This window comes from Pongo abelii, chromosome 8 (genome assembly GCF_028885655.2).
Source record: "Pongo abelii isolate AG06213 chromosome 8, NHGRI_mPonAbe1-v2.0_pri, whole genome shotgun sequence".
NCBI lineage: Eukaryota > Metazoa > Chordata > Mammalia > Primates > Hominidae > Pongo > Pongo abelii.
Window position 1 is genome coordinate 626,965 of NC_071993.2, and position 24,699 is coordinate 651,663.

General features: G+C 55.4%; 1 protein-coding gene and 1 pseudogene across 10 annotated transcripts in view; both read right to left on the reverse strand.

Moving 5' to 3' along the window:
• DIP2C (disco interacting protein 2 homolog C) overlaps positions 1-24,699 on the reverse strand; it is a 407,784-nt gene that overhangs the window by 339,656 nt on the left and 43,429 nt on the right. The window lies entirely within an intron of this gene.
• LOC129048408 (uncharacterized) lies at positions 1,135-1,736 on the reverse strand (annotated as a pseudogene).

Consider the following 24,699-nt stretch of genomic DNA (forward strand, 5'->3'; position numbering starts at 1 on the left):
GGCTGAGGGGAGGAGGGCAGGGACGGACGCAGGGCTGAGGGAAAGAGGGGAGGGAAGCAGGGCTGAGGGGAGGAGGGGAGAGACGGACACAGGGCTGAGGGGAAGAGGGGAGGGAAGCAGGGCTGAGGGGAGGAGGGGAGGGACGGACGCAGGGCTGAGGGAAAGAGGGGAGGGAAGCAGGGCTGAGGGGAGGAGGGGAGGGACGGACGCAGGGCTGAGGGGAAGAGGGGAGGGAAGCAGGGCCGAGGGGAAGAGGGGAGGGAAGCAGGGCTGAGGGGAGAAGGGGAGGGACGGACGCAGGGATGAGAGGAAGAGGGGAGGGAAGCAGGGCTGAGGGGAGAAGGGGAGGAACACAGGGCCGAGGGGAAGGGAGGGAAGCAGGGCTGAGGGGAGAAGGGAAGGGATGGATGCAGGGCCGAGGGGAAGAGGGGAGGGAAGCAGGGCTGAGGGGAGAAGGGGAGGGAGGCAGGGCCGAGGGCTGGCCACCACCCCTTGCATCTATGCCCCTGTGAATGCTGCCAAAATCAGCCCCAACAGCGACAAGTGAGGAGGATAAAAGAGGCGGACAGACTTGGCTTCCACAGCATTCACAGATTACACAGTCATTAAAAATTCCTTCTGAGTTTTCATCTGGAAAACTTTGCAAATGTATTTAGAGACAAGAGGCCCAAGACAAAGCCAACACAGTTGGGCTCGAACCACCACCCTGCTCCTTCTCTCTGCACCCAAGACCCGCCCTGAGCCCCTGAGTGCGAGGGCTCAGGAACTGCCCAGCCCAAGGGCGCGGCCCCGACCAGAGGAGGGAGCCACAGGGCAGCGCCCCCAGCACGCGGATGGAAGGATCTGTGCTATCTTGGTCCCAGGGTCCCAAGCGGAGGCCTGGGGCTCCAAGCTGAAGCTTTGCTGTCACCTCTGTCACCAAAGTCGAGAAGGACTGAGTGAGACCAAAGCCGGACCTGCCAGCTCCTCGGTGGCTGCAGATGGGGCCCTCACGCTGCAGGTGGGACCGTCTAGGGGAGCCCACAGACAGCGTCGAGAATCACAGCCACAAGTGCTCCAGGGGCCCCAAAACACAAGCACAGCCTGAGGAAAGCAGCGCCCGCTCAGCTCCACGTCCAGGCTTTTGTGCCTCACTCAAGAGGCGCGCGGCACCAGAACACAGCTCTTTAAGTGGCTTTGTGGGATGTAGGAACACAAAGTGGGGCCTCAAGTGGCTCGGAAGTCACTCCCACCAGCCCGCGGGGGCCCGGGCAGCCCCTCTGGACATGGCTGGAGTCTCTTCAGGGCGGGCTCCAAAGTCCCACAGAGGAGGCGAGCATCGGTCTTGCTCTGACCTGATGCAGCCCCCTGACAAGCATCCTGAACATGCAGGCACACAGCCGGCTGACTCATCTGAAAGGGACCTGCTGAGCCACGAGCCAGGGATGGTTGGAGAGAACCCGACTGACACATGAACCCTCCCCAGGCGCTCACCTGGGGCACCCACAAGAAAACTACAGAAGCTGTGAAGAGGGAGGAGTGCATGTGGCCAGGAGAACCCAGGGAGGAGCTGCACTGGGGACGGAGGGCTGGGCCCCACGAGCAAACGAGGGAGGCGCTCGGTGCCCTGAAGACCCCGCTGCACCCACAGCTGCAGGCCTGGCCGGCGGCGCAACCTTGGCTGCCAGGGCCCAGGAGCACGTGTGTTGGGCAGGAGCTGCCCAGCCCTCCTGGAGCCGCGCTATGGGTGCTGTCATTTCAGACGCAGGTGCCTGATATCAACGATGACAATCAACCATGCCACCCTGAATTGCAGCCGTGTCCTCAGCGGGTCACTGTTTACGCTGACAATTACAAACAGCTTGAACTCGCTGTCCCAAGAAGCAACAAGCCCTTCATTATCACCGCAGCAAGCCTCTGCGCGGCCCTCCTCCCCCGCCGCTTCCCGTCGGGGCAACGTGAAGTCCCATGACAGTGACTCAGAGCCAGCACAGCAGCTTCAGTGCAGGAAAAAAATCACAAAAACTCAAATACATCCTAAAAATGGGCAGTTGGTAGGAGCCGGTTCCTAAATTAAACACTGTTCTGAGGCCTTCTAGGCTAGCACGGCTCTAATAACAGGCTTACGCTTTCTGCTCCCTGTGAAGGGCGGCGAGGAGGCCGGGCTCTGCCATTCTGCAGCTCCGCTACGTGGAGCCTGCCCTGTGGCCTCGGTGGCCTGTGCCAGACAGTGTGACCGTCGCCCACAGTGAACACTCGGCACAGCAGAGCAGGCTCGGGGAAGAACAGAAAGTGACCTCTAAGCCTGCAGAAGATGCTGAGCCATGCACGGCCTCAGGCGCACTGCGCTTCAATCACCGCCGAAGCAGGAACGAGCTCCTAATAGTTCCAGTAAATGCAAAGTCCACCCTGGAAAACTGCGTGAACCTTTCTGACTACTCACAGGTGGGGAGCCACTGCCTAAGACACAAAGGTAAAGAAGTAACCTAAAACTGCATATTATAAAACTTATTTTTAAATGATGGCGCTTAATTTAAAAGACTCCCAACCAACACTGCATTAGAAAGTGACAGAGTGAAACCATGAGGCTGACCACAGGAGTCCCTGGAAATTTCACCAAATGTTGTGTCAAAAGAGCATTTTGCAAGCTGGGAAACAGAAGAGCTGCACCTGATGAAATATTCAATTAATGACTTGAGTCCTACCCACATACGAAGGTATTTAAAAGGTGTTCCCAGAAGGTAAAGTGAGCAGGAGATCTGTGAATACACAAAGAAAGATCCACTTCGTCCATGGACCACGACAAAAGAAACGCTAATGAGGGCTGACACTAACGAGTGCCAATGACGCGCTAGAGTCCAGGGCTCCATGTGCACCTGTGACGGGGACAGTCAGGGTCCCACTGTCCAGATGGGAAACTGGGGCGGAAACACCAGGGAGCCTGTCCCAGGGTGCAGAGCCAGTGAACGGTGGTTCATACTGGGCCAATCCCAGCTGCCAGGCTCTGGGGCTCCTGGGGACAGAATCCTGTTGACTTCACTCTGGGGTGGGAGGGGCGGCAGCATCCCCCAAAGGCACCTGGAGAAGTGGTGTTACCCTCCATCACCCATCCCCGGGGTTACCCTCCGTCCCCCGTCCCCGGGGTTACCCTCCATCCCCCGTCCCCCGTGTTACCCTCCGTCCCCCGTCCCCGGGGTTACCCTCCGTCCCCCGTCCCCGGGGTTACCCTCCGTCCCCCTGTCCCCGGGGTTACCCTCCATACCCCATCCCCTGGTGTTACCCTCCATACCCCATCCCCGATGTTACCCTCCATCACCCGTCCCCGGGGTTGCCCTCCATCACCCGTCCCCGGGGTTGCCCTCCGTCCCCCGTCCCCGGGGTTGCCCTCCGTCCCCCGTCCCCGGGGTTACCCTCCATCCCCCGTCCCCGGTGTTACCCTCCGTCCCCCGTCCCCGGTGTTACCCTCCGTCACCCGTCCCTGGTGTTACCCTCCGTCCTGTCCCCAGTGTTACCCTCCATCACCCGTCCCCGGGGTTACCCTCCATCCCCCGTCCCCGGTGTTACCCTCCATCACCCGTCCCTGGTGTTGCTCACCATCCTCCTCACCTGCAGGCCCCTCTCCCTGTCCTCCCTCATTTTCCTGTTCACTCAGAGCATGTCACAGGACTCTTCCCTTTTCAAGAGGCTCAGCTGCACCCAGAGGCGTTCCGGCCTATTCGGGACGGGGGACACACCCTGGAGAAATGCCAGCACAGGGCCAGAAGGACCTGAGACCCTCTCACTGTTGCCCAGGAAGGATGGAACAGCCCACAGTCACGCCGATCAACAGGCAGGATGAAAACATCTGTGTCCAAAATGTTCTTTTCACTAGAACTGTTTGGACCATTCGTGAACGAATCAGTTAAATACCAAGAAGGGCCATTCCCATTTATTCTTTGGCTACAGTTTTCCACCCACCAGCAACCATGCTCCTAGGAATTACTCCTAACGCAGTATCAGCGCCTTGTGCCTTTTAGGAAAACCTCTTTCCCTCCAGCTTTGTCCTCCTTCCACAAAAGGAGCCTCTGACTGCCTCACTTGCTGTTCCAGGATTTCGCGTGCCTATGGAGGAAAATCTGCATGGGGCTCAGAGTGGGCAGTCCCCACACAGGCAGCGGCTCTGTAACATCCTCCAAGGAGCCTGGCCCAGCCCTGCCCCACATGCCAGGATTCTGCCTTCTGGCCCTCGGGCCCCCGAAGCTGCTTCCCCTCCAGGCGTCATGCCCCGGGCAAGAAGGCTGGACAAGGGCCCAGGGCTGCTGTGAGTCGGGAAACCCTCCCCACACCTCCCTCTCCAGGACCCCCCGTCAGCATCTCAGCATCCGGACCTGTGTCACCAGCCGCTCCGCCGTGCAAGAGAATTGGATTTTCAGCTGAGTCCTCTGCTTCCCTAAACAAAGTAGGGTTTTGTTACTGAGGAAAAAGGAAAAAGGGAGTATCTTCTTGGCAACCCGGTGATGTCCAGCCGCCAGTTCTCACCACGCCAGAGATGTCCACCCAAGGCAGATAGTGTCTTCAACCAAGCGCCACTGACCCAGAAATGCAGTAATTAGTACACTTTCATGAGAGTCACCCACCCCTTCACCTTTACACTCAAGAAAAACATGTTTGCCAGGCAAATTAGATGTCCAGGAGGTATAAGGGAAACCCCAAGCCTGCTTTAAGCCTCAGACTTTTGAGACTGTTGAGGGCCGTGCACTCAAGAGCGAGGCTGCGCCCAAAAGCTTTGCTCCTGCCGGACGTCACAAACAGACCACACGGCTCAGCCACGTGGACGCTTACAGGACTTCACGAGAGGCACCACCACGGTACACGCGATGACGTGCACTTCATTCAGCCTTGAACAGACCACGCCCTCGTTACAGGGTTGGTGATCCACCTCTCGCCATCAGCCCCCACCTCACAGAGGGTCTGCATCTGCATCTGTAATAACTTTGCTGTTTTACCGGGGTACTAAAATGCAGCATCGGAATGTTTAAAGGTCTTTAAATATCAACACTCTGGGTGCGGTTTTCTCGGCACTTTAATGTGGACACTCGATGCAGGCCTCACTCACGACTCTGACATAGCTCATACCTTTCCTACCTAACCAAGGAAGAAACTGAGACATGGAAAGTGGCAGGAAAATATGCAGCTTCTAAGTAGCAGATTAGGATTCAAACCAGTGATCTTCGTCACATGCTGACCTACCTCTCAGGCTGAGATAACGTCCAAAATTAACCAGTTAGAACAGTGTTCCATAAATCAGCCAGAAATGGTCCTTGTGGATGGGCCTGTGGTTATTCCCTGAGGAACAAGGCCATTGGCCCAAATCCACCTGTGTCACACTCAAATGTTCACGTATCCAATTATTTTAAAAATACCCCAATCAAGCATGTTTACAGCCATTTACAGCCATATAGATGATCTGCTTTGGTGACAATCAACCCAAGACCTCTGTTGGCAACGGGCATGGTGCCAGGTCCAGAGAGAGTGGGACAGAGACACAAACAGGAACCGCTCCATCCCTGGGAGCCTCGCTCTGATGGGCCTGCGGGGACATGGCACAGACCATGGGGCACAGGCGGAAGGCGGGGACACGGCACAGACCGTGGGGCACAGGCGGAAGGCGGGGACACGGCACAGACCGTGGGGCACAGGCGGAAGGCGGGGACACGGCACAGACCATGGGGCACAGGCGGAAGGCGGGGACACGGCACAGACCATGGGGCACAGGCGGACGGAGGGCCAGGAGAAGGGGCTGTGCTGCCAGCAGGCAGTGCTTTGAGCTCTAATAGATGAACACTGCTAACCAGCGAAGGTGGAGACAGGGCACCCGTCTGAGAAGATGAAGAGGCAGCAAAGCACAGCTGGCCTCAGGGAACCGTAAGTCACAGGGACATCAGGCTGGGTGCTGCTGTCTGCCGGCCACCGGCTGGGGGACTGTCCTGGGCCTGGAGGGGCATCCCTGACACTCCCCACTGGATGCAAGGGGCACCCCCAGCCCCAGGTGAGAACCGTGGATCCCATGGCGAATGAGGCCAGCCTGTGGGAAGTGGGGCTGGGATGGCTTTGCACAGCTTAATAGGAAAGTTGGGTTCTATTTGGTGGGGTTTTGGTCATGCCAATGGCTGGTCAGGGCTGTCAGTGAGGGACTGACCTGAGGACAGGTTAGAGAAGGGGCTGCCGAGGCCAGCAGGGCACTCGCTGTCTGGGTCCAAGAAAAAGAAAATAAAGGCTGGTGATGTGACAGTTGGGGGGAGCACAGACGGAAGGAACTGGCGGTGGAGACACAGGGCTGGCTCCGCACAGGGCTACGAGCAGCTACCTGGGGGTCGTTCTATTAATTCTCCTCATGGTCCCAAGAGGTGGCTGTGAGGGTCCCTCTCCTGAGGACAAAACTGCTCCAGAGCCACACAGCAAGGATGGACAGAACCAAGATCCAGGCCAACTCCAAAGCGGGCGATCTTGACCCCTCACCTGTGGTCCTGAGGCAGGGATCGGAGCCCCCTGGACACACAGACCCTCCCAGGAACTGCAGAAATGGGAAGTAGACGCCCCAGACCAGTGGCGGGACCCAGGGTTTCTGCCCCCCAAGGCACATTGGGACCAGCCACTGCATAGGTGGACACATGGTGCTTTAACCCGCACTGGGGGAAGGAAGCCCTTGCTCTCAGAGTGGAGACTGCAGCCTCCAGCAGGCCCGGCCTCACTGCTTTAACCCGCGCTGGGGGAAGGAAGCTCATGCTCTCAGGGTGGAGACCGCAGCCTCAATCAGGCCTAGCCTCACTGCTTTAACCCGCGCTGGGGGAAGGAAGCTTATGCTCTCAGGGTGGAGACTGCAGCCTCCAGCAGGCCCAGCCTCACTGCTTTAACCCGCGCTGGGGGAAGGAAGCCCATGCTCTCAGGGTGGAGACCGCAGCCTCGATCAGGCCTAGCCTCACTGCTTTAACCCGCACTGGGGGAAGGAAGCTCATGCTCTCAGAGTGGAGACCGCAGCCTCGATCAGGCCTAGCCTCACTGCTTTAACCCGCGCTGGGGGAAGGAAGCTCATGCTCTCAGGGTGGAGACTGCAGCCTCCAGCAGGCCCAGCCTCACTGCTTTAACCCGCGCTGGGGGGAAGGAAGCTCATGCTCTCAGAGTGGAGACCGCAGCCTCGATCAGGCCTAGCCTCACTGCTTTAACCCGCGCTGGGGGAAGGAAGCTCATGCTCTCAGGGTGGAGACTGCAGCCTCGATCAGGCCTAGCCTCACTGCTTTAACCCGCGCTGGGGGAAGGAAGCTCATGCTCTCAGAGTGGAGACTGCAGCCTCCAGCAGGCCCAGCCTCACTGCTTTAACCCGCACTGGGGGAAGGAAGCCCTTGCTCTCAGAGTGGAGACTGCAGCCTCCAGCAGGTCTGGCCTCACTGCTTTAACCCGCGCTGGGGGAAGGAAGCTCATGCTCTCAGAGTGGAGACCGCAGCCTCGATCAGGCCTAGCCTCACTGCTTTAACCCGCACTGGGGGAAGGAAGCTCATGCTCTCAGGGTGGAGACCGCAGCCTCCAGCAGGCCGGGCCTCACTGCTTTAACCCGCACTGGAGGAAGGAAGCTCATGCTCTCAGGGTGGAGACCACAGCCTCGATCAGGCCCAGCCTCACTGCAGGGCACAGCCTGAGGGTCACCATACATGATGCTGAGGTGTCCCCATGTCGGGGTGCCCAGAGCCACTCAGCCGAGATCGTGGTGCTTTCTGTAACCGCCCTCGTTTGTTTACGGTATAGATCTGGACTCCATCCTTTGCAATGTGTGGGGTTCTAGGAAGAGGCCAGCCAGCCGGGGAAGTGTCCTGGGCTCTGTCCCATGGATAACGAACTTGGCTCCCCGTGAGGGCGGCCTGTTCCCCACAGTGTCCCCCGGGGGCCACGCCTGCACCCACCTTGCTGAAGATAATTTGCTCTCTCATCCGTGAAAGAATAAAGTTGGACTAACTCATCTCCACACTCACTTCCAACTCTAACAACTTGTGTTAGGAAATCAAAGACAAGGACTCTGACCACTTCACAAACCCAAGAAGCAAAACCCGAGACTCACGGAACAACGCTGCCGTCGCAGTTCCCAGCTTGACTAGTTGTTTTTCTTTTCTGGTCTGTTTTTCTCTTTTGGTTTAAATAATTAAAGATCCTTGTTGACAAGTAAAAAATATTCTCTATGAAGCTAAAAAAAAGTGGTTCTAATTAAACATTTAAACATTCTTCCATATACTTTTAAAAAGTTGTAATTATAGCTCTACTTAATGTTAAGTACTTTAACTAAATGAAAGGTTAATTATACAGACTGACAATTATAACAAATAAGGTAACGTGTTCACGGCATCATGAATAATTAATAAGAACTATTCGATTTCATTCAGACCAGAGATTCTGTGCTAATATGCTCTCAGCTGTCTTGAAATAATGGTGAAATTTTAAAATTAGTTTTGTACTTAAACATGTCCCCAAAGTGAAGCACAGCGGCCAACGTCCGTCGAGGTGCCGAGCAGTGCGAGCCGCTCTACCATGGCTGATGCCCTGATTCCCGAGGGCGGCATCCCGGGGCCGTGCTAGTGCAGTGAACGTTCAGGAAACAGACCAGGTGGCAGGAGGGGGTCTTGTCCTCAAGGAACCTCATGAGTCTTGCTGGGGTGACAAACAACGAGAATGAAACTGGCAGCCACAGAATCCGGGCCGTGATGCCCAGGCCTCGCCATGCATACCTGCTGGCCGGCATCTCCCTGAGACCCGTCTGGCACAGGCAATGGCAGGGCCCGGCCCTTGGAGCACAGGGATGGCAGAGCAGGGTCATCGAAGCAGGTGGCGTGCAGACAGCAGCTTCTCCGCAAGAGCTCCTGGCTCTCAGGGAGCTGAGGGCTCCTCAATGGGGAATTCTGGCTGAGCTCCAGGGGAAAGCGGTGGGGAGGCCTGGCTCCTCCGCCCCCATCTCCTCTGCCCCAACCCTGGAAGGGGGTCAGATATCAATGCTAACATTTGTGCTGACTCAATTAATTCAAACGATTCACAAAAACAAACTTACTTAAAGTATTAATTTCCTAAAAAGAACTAAAATGAGTTCAAATAATTAACATAATTAAATTATTTTAATTGTTAATTTAATTAAAACATCTCGGTTTTCAAAGCACCATGTGCCTTGGTACTTTCTCCTTATTATATGTCCCATCTTCCAGGGAGGTTTCCTTCCACCCAGTGTAGCAGCGGATTCTGGTGTCTCGGGTGTTCCCAGGCTTCCGTCAGCCCTTGGGGGGTTTACAGTTCTGCGGCAGTCTCCATCCGCATAAGAACATCCGTCCGCAGGGATGTCCTGTGGCCCTGTGGCCATATCTGACATGCAGCTAAACACTGGACGTGTCGCCTGGCGACAGCGGATGATGAAACTGTGGGCAGGGGAGCATCTCTGGGCGCCAACACTCTTAACATGTTTTTTTTTTTTTTTACAAGACCATTCTTTAATGGGTGAACCCTGAGAGGAAACGCTAAAGATTGTTTTTAAATATTTTTATATAGAGACAAATCTTTATCAAACATTCACTCAATGCTAAATGTCACTTCTCCAGCCAATCCCTTTAAAAATACCTAAAACTATGACTGGAATGACACTTTCAAACACATACTCTAGTGATGCATTCCCGGGAGCAGAGAGAGCTTAGCAGCTTAATGTTTTCATGATATACAAGCATAAAGTTTGGCGAAGGCATTTTAATATGTTTACCTGAATATTTTAATAAAATCAAAAGATCACTTTCACTTTAATACTCTACTTAGAATGTAATTTTCCATTAAATAAATAGTCAATGTTCAGTAACCCACATGCTGATAAACTTGAAAACTTTAGAAAGTATTAAGTATAATCAAAGATTACTTTTAATTTTTGAGCTGGGAAGAGCCTGTGTGAGGGAACACAGTTGAGATTGAAGAGATAAAAGCACAATTATTTTATGAAAGAAAAGCGAAATTCGTAAAAGAGACCATGTGATTCTATAAAGCAACACAGAATCCATTTTCAGAAGAGGCAAACGTGGACCACAAAATGCCAGTGTTGCCTGTGAAGAGAGAAACAGTTAAAAGGAAGAATTCGCGGTGGCCCAGCATAGGTCAGGTGTGGGAGGACAGGGAGGTGATGAAATGATCCTCCTTCTAACTTCCCAGAAAGGTACAAGCGGCCAGCACTGTAACTGGAGACCATGCGGGCACCAGTGTGAACCCAGACTCCACAGCCAGCACCGTAACTGGAGACCACATGGACACCGGTGTGAACTCAGACCCAACGGCCAGCACCGTAACTGGAGACCACGCGGACACTGGCGTGAACTCAGACCCAATGGCCAGCACCGTACTGGAGACCACGCAGGCACTGGTGTGAACCCAGACCCGATGGCCAGCACTGTAACTGGAGACCACGCGGGCACTGGTGTGAACCCAGACTCCACAGCCAGCACCGTAACTAGAGACCACGCGGGCACCAGTGTGAACCCAGACCCGATGGCCAGCACTGTAACTGGAGACCACGCGGGCACTGGTGTGAACCCAGACCCGATGGCCAGCACTGTAACTGGAGACCACGCGGACACTGGCGTGAACTCAGACCCGATGGCCAGCACCGTACTGGAGACCACGCGGGCACCGGTGTGAACCCAGACCCGACGGCCAGCACTGTAACTGGAGACCACGCGGACACCCGCGTGAACCCAGACCCGACGGCCAGCGCTGTAACTGGAGACCACGCGGACACCCGCGTGAACTCAGACCTGATGGCACCCTCCTGGGCTGCTCCAGCCACCACCAGAACCCGTTCTGCAGCTGAACTCGAAGCTGATTCTGGAAGGAACTGAGGAGGATGAGGACGAGGTCCTTCTACCTCAACAGGGATCAATTTTTTAATGATTTCTTTCTTTTAGAAAACTGTTAATAAAATACTTTGTTCTAAAATGACCAGGATTTCAGCAGCCTCTACATTTCTTCATGTCAATCAAAGCTTAGGCACGTGGGTTACTTCACTGTTCTCTGCACCCTTTCCAAATAAAACCTGGGGCCGCCTGTGTACCCAAGAGCCTGGGCACTTAGCAGAGAGAGAAGACGTCCAGGGCAACAGCGTTCACATTCCAGCGCTGCCACAGAGCAGACGGCGGGAGTCCGAGGCGGTGCCGCAGAGCGGACGGGGGGGAGTCCGAGGCGGTGCCGCAGAGCGCACGGGGGGGAGTCCGAGGCGGTGCCGCAGAGCGGACGGGGGGGAGTCCGAGGCGGTGCCGCAGAGCGGACGGGGGGAGTTCGAGCCACAGGTGGCCATGCCTCCCCTGCCTCCGGCCAGTACCCACTGCTCACGCACTCCTCCCTCGGCCCATCCTGAGCCAGGGGGCCCTCATGTCATCCAAGGCCACTGCAGCACCTCCAGGAACAAACCACCCACAGGTGGACTGCTCTCCATGCAAGGTGCAAAGATTGTTTTTAAAACTGCTCGGCTCTGGAACTTATCCCAGTAACAGGCTAGATTAAGAAAACTGACTAATAACAGTAGGAGGAAAAACTCACTCCACCCATTGAGGCACAAGAAATGCAAACAGCCTCTGAAATAACTGCAGAGGAGTTTTCCTGGGTTAGGTACACGGTGGGGTGACCCTACCCCATAGCGGGGCCACGGCACACAGTGGGAACTGAGGAACATCTCTGAATAAATGTGGGAAAATGCACTCAACTCCCAAAGAGACAGAAACTGCTTTTTTCCTTAAAAGCTTCTCTCTTTTATTCTCAAAAAGACTCTCTTTGGTGGCTTCACTGCTGAAGGGACAAGCCTGTTGTCCCCCTCCAGCAGGCTGGTCGCCTTCCAGAAAGCAGCCCTGGACAGTCTCCAGACCCTATGGCCCTCACGTCCACTTTGCCTAGTGATCCCGCATTATGAAGCCTAATAATCAGAAAGAGCCTCCCAGTCCACAGCTCACGAGTGGTGTTTTATTCAGGGAAACGCTAATAAAAACCTGGGGCTCGGCATCAACGCTGTCCCCTAGGTACTGAGGCTCCACACAGATGGCACACAGAGAGACAGGCCTCACCCCTTCCTGGTGCCCCAAGTCTCCCCTGACATTTTATTAGCTGAGTTTTCTGGCGGTTTGTTACTTTTAGCCTGACAGTCCAAGGCAGCTACACTAAACTACTTGTCCAGGGCAGATCCACTCGTAATGACCATCAGCTCAGAGTTGGAAGTAGCGCTGGAGAATGAGGCGGTTTCAGGGCGCTATGCTTCCCTGCCGTCTTTTCCAGGGATGCCAAGTAAGTTTCTGCTGCGGCTGATGATGTCAGTACTACACTAACATTAGTTCAAGGGCAGGCCACCAATTAGTACTTAATGAACAACGTCCTTAAGAGTGAAACCCCGTCTCTACTAAAAATACAAAAATTTAGCTGGGTGTGTTGGTGAGCGCCTATAATCTCAGCTACTGGGGGGCTGAGGCAGGAGAATTGTTTGAACCCAGGAGGCAGAGATTGCAGTGAGCTGAGATTGCACCATTGCACTGCAGCCTGGGCAACAAGAGCGAGACTCCATCTCAAAAAAAAAAAAAAAAAGAAAAGAAAAAGAAAAAAGAAATGATTCTCACGACACCGTCAACATCTTAAGTTCTTCCGGAGGGTAGCATAAAATTATCACACACAACTTAAAGCCAATTAGATCAACATTCTGTCCTCACTGATCCATACCTAAATCCTTATTTCTAATTGGCCCCCAATTTTTCAGAATTTAAGAAGACTGAGAGGAATAACCACGAACAAGCAAGGTTTACACAGACGTCAGTCTTCCCAACTCTCACTCAGGAACTCACCCCAAACTCCTCCTGTGGAATCAGCCTGGATAACAGTCCCTGGTGGCCACACAAGAACAGAGAGAGGATTCCACGAACCCATGACACACCCCACCCTCCAACCCAAGGCAGAGGAGAGAGGCGGACAGTCACAAAAGCCAGAAGAGCAAGGAACTGTGATTCTTCTGATTTAATGTAGGCGATTGGGCCAAAAAACAAGGCAAATCCACCTGTGAATGAGGTGGGCTCCCAGCTGGCTGTGGATATGAAGGAACTCACTTTCCTGCACACTGAAGTCCATCAGAATCTCCACATCGGCCAGCACCTGGGCTCTAATCGCCCCTCACAGACTGGGATGACAGTGGTCACGTCTGGACACATGTCAAGGATGGATGGATAGACGTCCTGGACAGACACTGTACAGAGACCAGTGGCTGGGCAGGGGGAGGTGGCCCAGCCTTAGGGCAGGCAGGGGCGAGGCCAGGAAGCTGGGTCTCTGGGGCGTTGAGGGCCCATGGGGGCCTGGGCGAGGGCCTGCGTCTCCTCAACCAACAGAAGCAGGAGTGGCCGCCCATTGTGGGCTGCAGCTGCAGTGAAGCGGCCGGTATGACACAGCAGGAGGCCATGGGCAATCCTGGAGGAGGGGCCCAGCTGTGGGCACTACCCCAGAAGCCAGCATCCTGAGCCCCTAGGGAAGGCGGGAAATTGCCCCTGGGCACTGGGCGCTCAGGCTGGAGGTGGTGAGACCTCGAGGCCCTGCAGTCAGGGAGGTGAGGGCAGAGGTGGCCAAACTGCAGCTCAGTGAAGGGTCTCGTCAGGAAAGACCCCCAGAGGCTGTCTCACCAGCCCAGGGGAAGTTACTTCCAGCCCAGAGGCTCAACGGGGTCCTCAGTGGTGGCACTTAACCTCGTCCTCCGACAGAAGACCATCAAGACAGAGTCACTCAAACCTCTATCAAGCTCTGCACCCAAGTGAAGCTGTTAACCACAGATGCTGAGGCAGGCAGTGCTCATCTCAAAACTGTACAAGTGGTTTCTTTAGCCAGTTCTCCACATTCTTAATGACAATCCACACTACACGTGTGTTTTCAGCATCAACCTGTGCTCATAGCTATGTATACAATAACTTTATCACAAGGAAAACTAGGTGGTGAACCCGGGAGGAGGAAATCCCCATGACAAGTCAACAGAACACCAACGGGTCGTCGGCTCTTCCTGGCTGAACCCAAGAGTGCTTGGCTTGACTCACTTCCATTCTAATTTCCAGATTTATTTTTACTTTCCCACATTTTCATTATGAAAATGTTCAAACATATTTAAAAAGTGGAAGAACAGTACAATGAGTGGCCAATTTTCTCCACGTGGAGTTCCAACAACTAACATTTCGTTAGATTTGCTTTCTCACTCTCTCTCTCACTCTCTGTAGATCATACAGAGAGACAGATTCGTTTCTCCTCCGGAGCCACTTGAAGGTGACAGGCTCCTGCCGCCTCGCCGAGTCCTCAGGCACACGTTCCCTAAGAATAAGGGCCCCTCTGCAGCCGCAGAACCATCATCGGCAGACAAGAACCATTTCAGAGCATCGCTGTCCACTTTATATTCAATAAGCACAATTCTCCCGAAAACGTCTTTTATATCCGGGCCACACACTGCGCCGAGTGACTCTCCTTCCCCATCTTCGTCAGGGACAGCCTCACACCCTTTATCTGTGATGACTTTTCGAGAGTCCGGGGCCAACGTCCTGCAGAACATCCCCCAGATGCATCTGTCTCTCGGGGCATCATTAAATTCCCTCCTACGCACCTCAGTTCCCTGTAAACAGAAAGTTTCAGTCTCGAGGCGTGATCACTTTCTGTCAAACACTTCTCAGCAGCTTCCCAGTGAGGCTGCTGGTTCACGAGGGGAGGGAGCTCCTAGTCCTGCTCCCCGAAAGCATAGCTGCGACTGGCACCACATGGGACTCGTGTACACCAGCACCCACACCCCCGCATCAGAAACACCTGGAGGGGCCGCGGGCAGCCGAGACACCTGGAGGTGTGAACTGCAGAGGCGTGGGGCAAGAACAGGGTCAAATCATAACACAACGTCTGATTCCAGATGGTCCCACCTGTGTAAGATGGTGACATCTCCCTACCAAGTATCTGAAGCCAGAAAATATGACAGAAAATTCACGACCTGCCTTCGTCCACCTAGGCTGCTGTAACAACACACCATAGGCTGGGCGGGGGCTGACAAACAACAGAAAATTCACAACCTGCCTTCGTCCACCTAGGCTGCTGTAACAATACACCATAGGCTGGGTGGGGGCTGACGAGCAACACAAGTTCATTTCTCACAGCTCTCAGGCTGGGAAGTCCTTAGTCAAGGCCTGACAGGTTTGTCTGGTGAGGGCTTCCTGGTTCACAGACGGCGTCTTCTCACTGGGTCCGCACACAGTGGAAGGAGCGAGGGAGCTCTCTGTAGTCCCTTTTATGAGGGCACAAATCCCATTTATGAGACCCTCACGACCTCCTCACCACCCAGAGCTCCCCCTCCTAGCACCATCTCCTCGGAGATGAGGATTCCAACTTGTGAATCTTGGGGAGACACAAACATTACAAAAGCCCATCATTTAATTTTGTTTAAAGGCATTTTTGCTTCTACAAAGTCTCAAGATAAAATCAAAAGAAAGAGGTCTTCAGAGGAGTCAATCCACACAGTTCTCCCAAAAGGGCAAGCAATCAATTGCCACCACTTTTTACCCGAGACCCGCGGAGTGCCCCGGTCTGCATGACTGATTCTAAATCACCGTCCTCTCCTCTGCCATTCAGAGGTCAGAGTCAATCCAGAGCTTAATACCAAGGCAGAGCTGACTGAGAGACACCAGCTAATCCATTAAGACAAGCCAAGACTCCTGCCCAAGGCCTAATCCCTCCACCAGGGAAACGTGGAAGGGCCAGACGCCTGGCAGCCCTTCCTTCCTCCTCTGAAGCCCCAGAGACACAGCCCCGGCCAGGTGTGTGCCACGGGCAACGCACGGGTAACGTCAGCTGGGCACCGAGTCTGAGAACATGTTCTCAAGTAAAAATGAAAACAGGACTGCTGTGAAAAGCTCATGCTTAATCACCTCTGGGCTAAATTCTAAAAGCAATGTTATTTCAAAGCTAGGTGGAAATAATTCCTTAAAAATACATATGAACAGTAACTAGCAACCAGAGTGATAAGTACTCAATATGTGTTTGATGAATAAATGAATTTTTAAAATTTATGAAAAGAGCACACTCTATTTAGGAGAATTCCATTTAATTTGACCTCCTAACTATGAAGTGGCTCCTTCATGCTGACAGCAGAGTTTGCTTCAGTTGACTCAAAAAATGGTCACTCTAACAGGAAACCAAAAGGCTTTGCAGGCATTGGAGCAATCCTGGCATTTATTCACCCAGGACACTAGAAGGCTGAAGTCTGCAGGGTGCACATATTTAAAATCACAGGAGCACTGGAGTAGTGGAAAGAGGTGCCCGCAAAGGCATCATCCTTTCCAGGACAGGCTCTGATTCCGCCTCCGGGCCTTTTTGCAAAAAGCCATTGCTACAAACCCACGGCCACCAGGAGGAAACACACAAAAGACCCCACTGCCCTCCTGGCTTCCCAGAAGGCCTCAGAAGGACGAGACACGGAGCCCGCACACAATCCTGGACCCTCCTCCCTGCGTTCAGTTTGATGCATGTCACCTGCCTGCATGATGGAGGTCCCACAATGGGCACAAGGGGACCCGTCAGGTCGGGAGGGTGCTGCCTGGCTCACGGTCCACACATGGGGACCCGTCAGGTCAGGAGGGTGCTGCCCGGCTCACGGTCCACACATGGGGACCCATCAGGTCGGGAGGGTGCTGCCCGGCTCACGGTCCACACATGGGGACCCATCAGGTCGGGAGGGTGCTGCCCGGCTCACGGTCCACACATGGGGACCCGTCAGGTCAGGAGGGTGCTGCCCAGCTCACGGTCCACACGTGGAGATGCGTCAGGTCGGGAGGGTGCTACCCGGCTCTCAGGATCAGCCGCATATGCACATTCTCCACTGAAGCCACTGCATGAAGCCACGCTGGAAACACTTTCTGGCAGGTTTAGGAAGCTCATGTCCAAGGTCATTAAACGCATGGCAAGCTCGCCTTGGAGACATTTTACTTTGCTAATGACAAGGAAGCATTCTCCTTGCGCTAAATAGTTTAGAGCACGCTTTCATGTCCGCTGTCTCTTTGAAATAGGCATACTGTGCCTGTTTTACAGATTACATCAAGGCCCTAATACATTTAGATCCTTGTCCCAGGTACACACAAATCAGCGGCATCACTAGAACGTGTTTTGGACCACGAGAGGAAGCCAAATCACAGCATTATCCATTGATGCTGCTTAAAGCGTATTTCCAGATGTGCCTCCCCGCCCGACCTGTGTCCATGGCTTCCGCTGACCACACGGCATCTGCTGGGCACTCTGCGCGCTTTCTCCCACGCCCGCCACGCCTGTGGGCCTGTGCCTGTCCCTCCACACATCCGCACCTACTACGCGACTAACGCACACCTCCCACAGGCGGCAAGTGCCTGAACGTCCCCACGGCTGGCGGGGCTCCCAGTGTAGGACACACAGACAGGCACGGCCGCCCCGCCCACGGCCACCAGAGGCTCTGCTTTGTCCCCAGAGGTGCCCTTCGATGGGGCCACACGGCAGATGGCCAAGTGTTAGATAATTAAGGCTCAGGAAATCACCGCGGCCTTACCTTTAGAACTCACCTCTCCCCTGCACTACATCCCGAAGGGTGGGTCGCCAGAGCTGGGGAAGAGATGCCCAAGGCTCCCTCCCGCCCTGACAGCCTCGGACTCTGCTCCCGTCTGTTGGTTTCTCACTGCACCTCAATAAACTTAGCTCACGGCAAGAGGCGGGCATGGCCAAAGTAGAAACACACGACAGACCCCGGGTGGACGCGACGGGGAACGAGGGTGTGCGCCAGGACGAGGATGCGCGCAGGGAAGAGGGTGCGCGCGGGGATGAGGGTGCACGCGGGGAAGACGGTGCGCGCGGGGGTGAGGGTGCGCGCGGGGAAGAGGCTGCGCGCCGGGAAGAGGGTGCGCGCCGGGAAGAGGGTGCGCGCGGGTAAGAGGGTGCGCGCGGGTAAGAGGCTGCTGGCGGGGAAGAGGCTGCTGGCGGGGAAGAGGGTGCGCGAGGGGAAGAGGGTGCGCGAGGGGAAGAGGGTGCGCGAGGGGAAGAGGGTGCGCGCGGGGAAGAGGCTGCGCGCGGGGAAGAGGGTGCGCACCGGGAAGAGGGTGCGCGCCGGGAAGAGGGTGCGCGCGGGTAAGAGGCTGCTGGCGGGGAAGAGGGTGCGCACCGGGAAGAGGGTGCGCGTGGGGAAGAGGGTGCGCGTGGGGAAGAGGGTACGCAGGCCCCGAGAACCTGGGGGCAGCAAGGCGGGTCAAGGCTAGACTCCAACAGCAGCAGCAGCAAGGGTGTTGGGCAAGCCACAGAGACAGCCCCACCCAGAGGGGCTGCATGAACCAGCAGCGACCCTAATCCAACGTGCTCATCGGACTGGGTACACGCACGCGCTGTGGACACGTGTGAATATGTTCCAATTAAAGTGATGCTACGTAATAATCAACAACGTCAACCCCATGGCTTCATTACATGGCATCTGGCACACTGAGACTTTATTCTGTCTCTCTTCCTATACAAAGAAGTGGAAAATAGATCCAAGATCATTCACAACAAATTATTGCTAATTGCAAAAAAACAAAACAAACAAAAAAAAAACTTACCCTCACCTTGGAAGATCTCAAGGCAACACCTCGTTCTTTGAGGTCATGGTGGGGACGCTCTCCAGACCCCTAGGTGAGTCTGCGACTGCGGGGAATCCCCAAATGGGCAGTTTTGGGGCCAGCAGGGATGCCAGCCATGCCTCCAGGCAGGTCTTGTAACCTCGGCTGGGTCACCAACCTACCCCTGCACTCAGATCCCGCCAGGAACGAGGGCACCGGCCCGCACATCTCTGCTCCCGAGGCTACATTCCCTACGTTCCTCTGTACTGCTGGGTTCTATGCCTTAGATCCCAGGCACCTTAAAGTTGACGTTCCCCCACCAGCCTTCATGAAGATGATACTCAGACAACGCCCCTCCTCTCCCACCTGGTCAGTACCCAGGGAGAAAGGAACCCGGGTCTCAGCCTGATTTTCTGCCAGTCCATCGAGAAAACACTGCCAGCACTGGTGCACAGCACTGCCGGGTTACCCATGAGGAAAGCTAAGTAAAGTGAGAGGTATTCAAGTCAGCTGCGGCAAGTGCTTCTCCATCCCTACTCCAACAAGGAAAGAAAGGAGGCCGGGTGTGTGGCTCACACCTCTTGTCCTTCCTTGTTGGGGCAGGGGTACAGAAGCATTTTGGGAGGCTGAGGCAGGAGAAATGCTTGAATTCAAGACCAGCCTGGGTAACATAGCAAGACCCCGTCTCTACAAAAAAAAAACACAAAAATTAGCCAGGTGTGGTAGCGCGCCTGTAGTCCCAGCTACTCAGGGGGCTGAGGTGGGAGGATCACCTGAGCCCAGGAGGTGGAGGTTGCAGGGAGCCAAGATTGCACCATTGCACTCCAGCCTGGGCAACAGGGTGAGACCTTGTATCAAAAAAAAAAGAAAGAAAGAAAGAAAGAAATACAGGAGACCACTAATAATTCCAAATAGTGCCTACTAATTTGAAATCTTTTCCAGATATGATGAAGGAAATCATTTTCCTTCCTACACCCATTCTAAGGAAACATTTCTATTTTTCTGCTACACAATTTGGTAACCTGCCATTTCAGATCCTGGCCTCTTTAAGCAGGACTCGCTAGTGTGCTAGCAAAGCAGCGCTCTGAAACTTCAGCGTCCTCAGACCCACCTGGAGGGCAGGTGAAGGATGCTGGGCCTCCGCATCACACTGGGGTGGGGCAGGTCTGGGGTGGAGCGGGGTTTGCACTTCTAATGCATTCCAGTCTCGGCCCGCACCACCCTAAACACGCCCATCTCATCCAGTGCATTCCAGTCTCGGCCCGCACCACCCTAAACACGCCCATCTCATCCAACGCATTCCAGTCTCGGCCCGCACCACCCTAAACACGCCCATCTCATCCAACGCATTCCAGTCTCGGCCCGCACCACCCTAAACACGCCCATCTCACCCAATGCATTCCAGTCTAGGCCCGCACCACACTAAACACGCCCATCTCACCCAATGCATTCCAGTCTAGGCCCGCACCACCCTAAACACGCCCATCTCACCCAATGCATTCCAGTCTCGGCCCGCACCACCCTAAACACGCCTATCTCATCCAACGCATTCCAGTCTCGGCCCGCACCACCCTAAACATGCCCATCTCATCCAGTGCATTCCAGTCTCGGCCCGCACCACCCTAAACACGCCCATCTCATCCAACGCATTCCAGTCTCGGCCCGCACCACCCTAAACACGCCCATCTCACCCAATGCATTCCAGTCTAGGCCCGCACCACCCTAAACACGCCCATCTCACCCAATGCATTCCAGTCTAGGCCCGCACCACCCTAAACACGCCCATCTCATCCAACGCATTCCAGTCTCGGCCCGCACCACCCTAAACACGCCCATCTCATCCAATGCATTCCAGTCTAGGCCCGCACCACCCTAAACACGCCCATCTCACCCAATGCATTCCAGTCTAGGCCCGCACCACCCTAAACACGCCCATCTCATCCAACGCATTCCAGTCTCGGCCCGCACCACCCTAAACACGCCCATCTCATCCAACGCATTCCAGTCTCGGCCCGCACCACCCTAAACACGCCCATCTCATCCAGTCTAGGCCCGCACCACCCTAAACACGCCCATCTCATCCAGTCTAGGCCCACACCACCCTAAACACGCCCATCTCATCCAACGCATTCCAGTCTCGGCCCGCACCACCCTAAACACGCCCATGTCACCCAATGCATTCCAGTCTAGGCCCGCACCACCCTAAACACGCCCATCTCACCCAATGCATTCCAGTCTAGGCCCGCACCACCCTAAACATGCCCATCTCATCCAGTCTAGGCCCACACCACCCTAAACACGCCCATCTCACCCAATGCATTCCAGTCTAGGCCCGCACCACCCTAAACACGCCCATCTCATCCAGTCTAGGCCCGCACCACCCTAAACACGCCCATCTCACCCAATGCATTCCAGTCTCGGCCCGCACCACCCTAAACACGCCCATCTCATCCAACGCATTCCAGTCTCGGCCCGCACCACCCTAAACACGCCCATCTCACCCAATGCATTCCAGTCTCGGCCCGCACCACCCTAAACACGCCCATCTCATCCAACGCATTCCAGTCTAGGCCCACACCACCCTAAACACGCCCATCTCATCCAACGCATTCCAGTCTCGGCCCGCACCACCCTAAACACGCCCATCTCATCCAGTCTAGGCCCGCACCACCCTAAACACGCCCATCTCATCCAGTCTAGGCCCACACCACCCTAAACACGCCCATCTCATCCAACGCATTCCAGTCTCGGCCCGCACCACCCTAAACACGCCCATGTCACCCAATGCATTCCAGTCTAGGCCCGCACCACCCTAAACACGCCCATCTCACCCAATGCATTCCAGTCTAGGCCCGCACCACCCTAAACATGCCCATCTCATCCAGTCTAGGCCCACACCACCCTAAACACGCCCATCTCACCCAATGCATTCCAGTCTAGGCCCGCACCACCCTAAACACGCCCATCTCATCCAGTCTAGGCCCGCACCACCCTAAACACGCCCATCTCACCCAATGCATTCCAGTCTCGGCCCGCACCACCCTAAACACGCCCATCTCATCCAACGCATTCCAGTCTCGGCCCGCACCACCCTAAACACGCCCATCTCACCCAATGCATTCCAGTCTCGGCCCGCACCACCCTAAACACGCCCATCTCATCCAACGCATTCCAGTCTAGGCCCACACCACCCTAAACACGCCCATCTCATCCAACGCATTCCAGTCTCGGCCCGCACCACCCTAAACACGCCCATCTCATCCAGTCTAGGCCCGCACCACCCTAAACACGCCCATCTCATCCAACGCATTCCAGTCTAGGCCCGCACCACCCTAAACACGCCCATCTCACCCAATGCATTCCAGTCTCGGCCCGCACCACCCTAAACACGCCCATCTCATCCAACGCATTCCAGTCTCGGCCCGCACCACCCTAAACACGCCCATGTCACCCAATGCATTCCAGTCTAGGCCCGCACCACCCTAAACACGCCCATCTCACCCAATGCATTCCAGTCTAGGCCCGCACCACCCTAAACATGCCCATCTCATCCAGTCTAGGCCCACACCACCCTAAACACGCCCATCTCATCCAACGCATTCCAGTCTAGGCCCGCACCACCCTAAACACGCCCATCTCACCCAATGCATTCCAGTCTCGGCCCGCACCACCCTAAACACGCCCATCTCACCCAATGCATTCCAGTCTCGGCCCGCACCACCCTAAACACGCCCATCTCACCCAATGCATTCCAGTCTCGGCCCGCACCACCCTAAACACACCCATCTCACCCAATGCATTCCAGTCTAGGCCCGCACCACCCTAAACACGCCCATCTCACCCAATGCATTCCAGTCTAGGCCCGCACCACCCTAAACACGCCCATCTCACCCAATGCATTCCAGTCTAGGCCCGCACCACCCTAAACACGCCCATCTCACCCAATGCATTCCAGTCTCGGCCCGCACCACCCTAAACACGCCCATCTCACCCAATGCATTCCAGTCTCGGCCCGCACCACCCTAAACACGCCCATCTCACCCAATGCATTCCAGTCTCGGCCCGCACCACCCTAAACACGCCCATCTCATCCAACGCATTCCAGTCTAGGCCCACACCACCCTAAACACGCCCATCTCATCCAACGCATTCCAGTCTCGGCCCGCACCACCCTAAACACGCCCATCTCATCCAGTCTAGGCCCGCACCACCCTAAACACGCCCATCTCATCCAACGCATTCCAGTCTAGGCCCGCACCACCCTAAACACGCCCATCTCACCCAATGCATTCCAGTCTCGGCCCGCACCACCCTAAACACGCCCATCTCATCCAACGCATTCCAGTCTCGGCCCGCACCACCCTAAACACGCCCATGTCACCCAATGCATTCCAGTCTAGGCCCGCACCACCCTAAACACGCCCATCTCACCCAATGCATTCCAGTCTAGGCCCGCACCACCCTAAACATGCCCATCTCATCCAGTCTAGGCCCACACCACCCTAAACACGCCCATCTCATCCAACGCATTCCAGTCTAGGCCCGCACCACCCTAAACACGCCCATCTCACCCAATGCATTCCAGTCTCGGCCCGCACCACCCTAAACACGCCCATCTCACCCAATGCATTCCAGTCTCGGCCCGCACCACCCTAAACACGCCCATCTCACCCAATGCATTCCAGTCTCGGCCCGCACCACCCTAAACACGCCCATCTCACCCAATGCATTCCAGTCTAGGCCCGCACCACCCTAAACACGCCCATCTCACCCAATGCATTCCAGTCTAGGCCCGCACCACCCTAAACACGCCCATCTCACCCAATGCATTCCAGTCTCGGCCCGCACCACCCTAAACACGCCCATCTCACCCAATGCATTCCAGTCTCGGCCCGCACCACCCTAAACACGCCCATCTCACCCAATGCATTCCAGTCTCGGCCCGCACCACCCTAAACACGCCCATCTCATCCAACGCATTCCAGTCTAGGCCCACACCACCCTAAACACGCCCATCTCATCCAACGCATTCCAGTCTCGGCCCGCACCACCCTAAACACGCCCATCTCATCCAGTCTAGGCCCGCACCACCCTAAACACGCCCATCTCATCCAACGCATTCCAGTCTAGGCCCGCACCACCCTAAACACGCCCATCTCACCCAATGCATTCCAGTCTCGGCCCGCACCACCCTAAACACGCCCATCTCATCCAACGCATTCCAGTCTCGGCCCGCACCACCCTAAACACGCCCATGTCACCCAATGCATTCCAGTCTAGGCCCGCACCACCCTAAACACGCCCATCTCACCCAATGCATTCCAGTCTAGGCCCGCACCACCCTAAACATGCCCATCTCATCCAGTCTAGGCCCACACCACCCTAAACACGCCCATCTCATCCAACGCATTCCAGTCTAGGCCCGCACCACCCTAAACACGCCCATCTCACCCAATGCATTCCAGTCTCGGCCCGCACCACCCTAAACACGCCCATCTCACCCAATGCATTCCAGTCTCGGCCCGCACCACCCTAAACACGCCCATCTCACCCAATGCATTCCAGTCTCGGCCCGCACCACCCTAAACACGCCCATCTCACCCAATGCATTCCAGTCTAGGCCCGCACCACCCTAAACACGCCCATCTCACCCAATGCATTCCAGTCTAGGCCCGCACCACCCTAAACACGCCCATCTCACCCAATGCATTCCAGTCTCGGCCCGCACCACCCTAAACACGCCCATCTCACCCAATGCATTCCAGTCTCGGCCCGCACCACCCTAAACACGCCCATCTCACCCAATGCATTCCAGTCTCGGCCCGCACCACCCTAAACACGCCTATCTCATCCAATGCATTCCAGTCTAGGCCCGCACCACCCTAAACACGCCCATCTCATCTAATGCATTCCAGAGGGAGGAGCCACATGGGGCAGGTCACAGAGCAAGTGTCCAGGCACCAGGCTACCAGGTGTCTATTTAAATGCAAACCAATCAAGCAGCTTAAGTCAAACAGCTTCAGCCTCCTAAAATGTTGGCCAACACAACTAGTGATAAATATCACTGCTGTAAGACCTTCTGCTCACTGATGACCAG